A 6121-nucleotide genomic window follows, 5' to 3' on the forward strand; every position below is an offset into this window, starting at 1 on the left:
ACAACACCTGCTAACTAGCTGAGATCCCCTGTAGAGAAGAATCCTTCCCAGCTGGTCTACAGCGTGAAGCTTTGTCGCACACAGATTGTCTCATTCACATTTACATGTATTCATTTAGCAGATGCTTTTCTCCAAAGCGACGTACATCTCAGAGAAAATACAAAAATTTGTACATTAGGAGAAAGAGACATGGCTGCAGACATGTGATTCTTAAGTAAACCTAGTTTATTTCTTTCCACTTGATGCACTGATGTTCATCGCTCAAGTAGGTGCACAAAACTCAGGATAGACGAATCCCGATCACCTTCCTACAATTTTTCTTTAAGGTACACAAACATTTACATACAGTACAGGAGTAGCGGCTGTGTAAAGGCTTATCTGGGGATGATCGTAAAGTTACGCTGTATGAACATTTAGACCACACGTGAGCCGGAGAGATCTTGGGCGAGGTGAGTCCGGAAAAGGTGAGTTTTCAGACCCTTCTTAAATGTGGACAGAGATTCAACAGTTCTGAGCGAGAGGGGAAGGTCGTTCCGCCACAACGGAGCCAGAACCGAGAACCTCCGCGCTTTTGCACCTTTTGTGTGTGGGACCACCAAACAGGTAGATATGGAAGAGCGTAGCAGTCTGGTTGGGGTGTAGCGAATGATTAAGTCCTGTAGATATATCTGGGAGCGGTTCTGTTCGTGCATTTGTAGGCAATTACCAGCATCTTGAATCTAGAGCATAAACTGAAACAGGTGGAGGACTAAGACGCGTCAGAGCTTGCCCGCTGCAATAAAGGTCATCTGGAGGAACGAAGCCCAAGCCGGACTAATGGGTTTTGCTCACTTTCATGTATTTTGCATGCCTTGTGCTCCAGCTTCAAGTTTGTACAACTGTGGCTAATAAACCAGTTCCAAGTGATCCACTTTTACATTTGACCCATTAAAAGTGCACTCCCCCCCCCTTCCTCCCCTGTCATTTCTTTAGTCTTCAGAATTGGAACATATAATTATTGATAAAGTTTTGCAGAGACGCTGCAGAACACACAGCAGGAGCTGAGATGGGGAAATCAGACAGACCGTCCCTGATGAATTTATTCATCTAATAGAGCCCCAGGTTGGCACTAGACCCTGATAATGCTTGAGCTCATTGATTTGCAGAGCAAAAATAACCCTTCAAAGAATAAATAGTCTGGATGAACAGAGCCTGTCTTACATCCTTTGGCAATTTAATGGCCTACTAATCAGATCATGTGCAAAACAGCTAATCACTTTCCCAGGAATCAGCTCTAGCTTGTGGATCTCAGCTTAGTTTTTTCATTGTGACCCTTTTGTATATAAAATGCTGATAGTTGATTTAAATTCATGTTTTTTTTTTATATGATTGTTTATTGCAGCATATGGCCTCATGTACTGTAGTAGGAATATTAAGACCACTAAACAGTTACATTTATTCATTTAGCTGGAGTTTTTCCTTAAAGCAACTTCCAGTGTTTAGGTTACAATTATTTTACCCATTTATACAGCTGGGTAATTTTAATGGAGCAATTTAGGGTAAGTACCTCACTAAAGGCTATTACAGCTGGAGGTGGAGATTGAGCCTGTGCCTACGGGGTCCAAAGGCAGCAGCTCTAACCACTACACTACCAACTGTCCTTTGTTACACCTCTCTTTCACAAGCCTTTATTTGTCAATCAAAACTGCCCTGTATCAACTCTTCTGTTCATGGCCCATTATTATTATTATTACACTTCACCATTCCTTATTGTGGCAATCAAAGTTAAATAGGGATTTTAGCCCAAAATCTTACAGCTCCAACTCCTTAATCAGTGTTTACCTGTGCGAGGAGGCAGACAACCGCTGTGCTCCAAGTGTGTGGCCAAACACTACAAGCTTTGAGATGTAAATAGCAGAGGAGCTCAGTCTCCCCACAGACTGTGGCTTTGAAGCTCATTCACGTGAGAATCCTGCTTTGATCGCCCACTTGTGCGCTGCGGTCATTTCAACTCTGCTGGCATTCGCTGTTAAAGCCACAGTGGAAGGTCCCTGTCCGTCCGTACAGGGTAAGTGAGGAGAAACCCTGAGGAAGCCTGTGAGGGACGTGTGAAAACGAGGCCCTGATGTGGTCAAGCCGCCATGCCGTGGAGCAACTAGTGGTAACTCTGCTAACGGGAAACACGTGTGGGGACTTAGTGCCTTTTTTTCTTCAAAGTGATTTATTCTTTAAGGCGACTGACAAATTTAAATGAGTTTACAAATCAGAATCCTTAATACTTGACTTCCGAACGGAATTGTAAAGTTTCAAAATACATGCCACTTTGAAGAGGGTATTTGGCTCATTATAGATTGCAACGCTTTCTTCCTATTAAACAAGAGCATCTTGTAAAAATATGCATCTCATGATGTGGTTGAAGAATGTAAAAATGTCAAATTAAAGGCCAAAAAAGTCCACTCTGGATATTTAATTTCATATGCATGGCGGCACAGCGAGTAGCGCTGCTCTCTCACAGCACCTGGGTGGTGCGAGAGAATGTGGGTTCGATCCCCGCTCAGTCTGTGTGGAGTGTCTATGTTCTCCCCGTGCCTGCGTGGGTTTCCTCCGGGTGCTCCGGTTTCCTCCCACACTCCAAAGACACGCGGTTCAGGTTCCCCCATAATGTGTGACTGACAGAGAGAGAGAGAGAGAGAGTGTGTGTGTGTGTGTATATATAAGTGTTCCACTGATGTATGGATGGATGGACCCAGTGTATGTAGTGTATCTAGCAGTGTAAGTCACCGCGGTGAATAAGGTGTGTGGGCTCATAACACTACATGGAGTTCATTGTAAGTCGCTTTGGAGAAAAGCATCTGCTAAGTGAATAAATGTAAATATACAAATAAAGCAAGCAACGTTACGTCACAACTTTGTTTTTGGTCGTTTCACGCAGATGATGTGGGTGCTTTCATTCTGTTTGTTGGTTTTTGCCTGCTGAAAGAAACATAAATAAAAATGGCACTCGATGCACATGAGGAGACAGCACAATTGTTAGAGGATGGACCAAGTTCGCACAATCCAGGAACTCGACGCAGGCCTTCGCACACACTACACAAGTTCACAAGAAGAGAAAGTGGAAGTAAATTCACAGACGTCTTACCAGCTACATTATACACTATGAGTTCTGTGTAAACATGTTCATATTGATTGTGCTTCTACTCCCACCCCATATTACTGGTCGTAAGCAGAGCATTAGTAAATGGCTCCAGCGAGTCTGAAAGAGCTGTCAGAGAGAACTGCTCACAGACCAGTTGGCATACAGGCGCCTGGGCGTCCTGACAATCAGCTGGTGATGACAAGCATTAATCTGCTTAACATGACCTCCAATTTAAGGACTCTAGATCTTTTAGGAGACAAAATTACTGTCCTGTGATAACGCTGTAGGTTTTTGGTAACATGTAGAAAGTGCATCTGTTGTGGCATTTATCTCCAATACCATCTAATATGAGAAGAAGCATGATTGCAGGTTGACATTTTAACTGAATATCTGCAGTGCTTTGCAAAAGTATTCAAGCCCCTTGAAAATTTGCACAATTTCCTGGATTTCAAAAGATACATACAAATGTTCTCCCAATCACTGCTTTTTACTGAGATCTATTTCATGCTAAAAGTCCATCTCAAAACCCAAAATGAGCTATTTCTCCTCAGATTTTGAAAATAAAATGTAAAACTGAAATGTGCTGCTTGGATAAGTATTCAAATCCTGTGCTCCAAAAGCATGAAGTAGCAAATTGTTCCCGAACAAGACACATTTGCCTCTCATTTGGACACAATGAAAGAGTTTATAGCCGTGAGCAATTAAAGATCACATTTTGTGGATGTAAAAATCACTCTGTGGGGGGATTTATTAGCAGTTAGTGAACCGACTGTCACTCCTGGCGCCCCTGGCACAATGACTGCACGCACCCCCTCCGACACACCTGGTCGCAGAATCTCCAACCGAAAGACGTGATCCACACCTGTCTCTTCCGAGACTAACAGTTCTGCTCTGTTCTCTGGGTGCAATCCCGTGTGATAAAAATAAAATGAGTTAGCATCAGCACTCGAGTCTGCTCTCCTGATCCCCCACACACAGCGTGACGCCCATTGTGAAAATGAGCACTACACAGCATGGTGCACAAGTAAGAGATGAAGTGATCTGGAAAAGGGTACAAAAGTATCAAAGTGCTTTGATGTCCCAGTCAGCACTATTGGATTCATTATCAGGAAGTTGCTGTGTAAAGAAGGCTCTCCATCCAAAGTTAGCACCCAAGCAATATGTAACCTGGTAAGGAAAGTGACAGATGCCATCCGTCACTTTGAAGGAAATACGGAAGTCAGTTGTTCTATGTATGGTGCAAACCTAACGCCGTCCATGCTTCAAAAAACACCATCCCTGTAGTGAAGTATGGTGGTGGCAGCATAATGCTGTGGGGATGCTTTTCATCTGCAGGGACTAGGAATCTTCTTAAAAGTGATAGGAGAATAGATGGAACTAAATATACTGAAACACTGTATCTTGAAAATTTTGCTAACTTTCAGGGGACTTAAATACTTTGCAAAACACTACCTCAGGGCTATAACACCAGAGCCTTTTGGCAGATCAAGACATACAGCCTCCAATAGTCCAGTTCCCCCCTCCTCCATTTAGCATATATAACTTATTAAGGTACAAGTGGACAGGCACTAGGACTGGAGTGGGACTCTCTTTCAGCTCAGATTGCATGTCACCTCATCATTGTCCAAGGACATACGAATCTCTGTCGACATGAGCGTGAATGTTTCTCAATGCTGCTGCGTGTGAGGTCCCTATGCTGTTCTTTACCGACCCGTGTGTAGCAAACTGGCAAAAGATCTACTAATGAAATCCAAAATGTACTGGAGCACATTACAAAACGTCTCGTTTGAAAATGACTGACTGCAATTCTTTTTTTATTACAGGGCTTAATACTGTATATTACAGTATTTCTAATTTTCGTTTGCACTTTTGATAACACTGCACGCGTAATGTTATCCTGTCATTTTCTGCAGTCATGTTCTATGCCTGTGTTGTTTTAATTTATTGTGCATCTTTATGTATTAATAAATGGGACAATTCTATGGAAAACTGGACCTCAAGAGTCCTTCTAGTTTCGTTGTCAGTTCCATGGAGTTGAGATTGATACATAGACCACTCATTTATTTATTTTCGCTGAGATGTATGACGCCTTGGAGAAAAGCATCTGCTAAATAAATATATGTAAAATGTAAATAAAGGGCAGGGGGCGCAGTGGCACAGTGAATTGGACCTGGTCCTGCTCTCCAGTGGGTCTGGGGTTCGAGTCCCGCTTGGGGTGCCTTGTGATGGACTGGCGTCCCGTCCTGGGTGTGTCCCCCCGGCCTTACGCCCTGTGTTGCCAGGTTAGGCTCCGGTTACCCGTGACCCCGTATGGGACAAGCGGTTCAGAAAATGTGTGTAAATAAATGTAAGTGTTCATTTATTTATTTTAGCTGACATTGCTCACCTGCCATGTCTAACTTGAAATTTATTTATTTTGTAGAACTTTGGCTGCTCAGTACTTTTTTTATTCTGTTTTGTTTTGTTTTCCATCCTGATTTTAAATAATATCTTTCTATTTTTCTGATGCTGTTGTCCAGTTTTTTTCAGATGCTTCTGTGCTTTATCATTTTTTGGTGAATATCAAAGTACCTATCTGCATCTGCAAAGTACATATCTGCACAGAAATATCTCAAACTTATAAACAAACTGTTAATACAGATTCTAAGAATGTGCTCTGTCTAAAGCTCCCTGCATCACAGCAAAAGTGCCAAAGCTCTCAGGGGCCCCATAATGTGTGAGTGACAGAGAGAGAGAGAGTGTGTGTGCATGTGTGTGTTCCACTGATGTATGGATGAGTGACCCAGTGTAAGTAATGTATCTAGCAGTGTAAGTCACCGTGGTGAATAAGGTGTGTGGGCTGACAGTAACACTACATAGAGTTCATTGGAAGTCACTTTGGACAAAAGCATCTGCTAAAAGAATAAATGTAAAACGTAACATGAATATAAATGTAAATGCAGCAGAGCTGTTGAAAATGACATCGGGCCCCCAGGGGCCTTTCCTGTGGTTGTCATCTGACAGCAG

Source organism: Scleropages formosus, chromosome 22 (genome assembly GCF_900964775.1).
Source record: "Scleropages formosus chromosome 22, fSclFor1.1, whole genome shotgun sequence".
NCBI lineage: Eukaryota > Metazoa > Chordata > Actinopteri > Osteoglossiformes > Osteoglossidae > Scleropages > Scleropages formosus.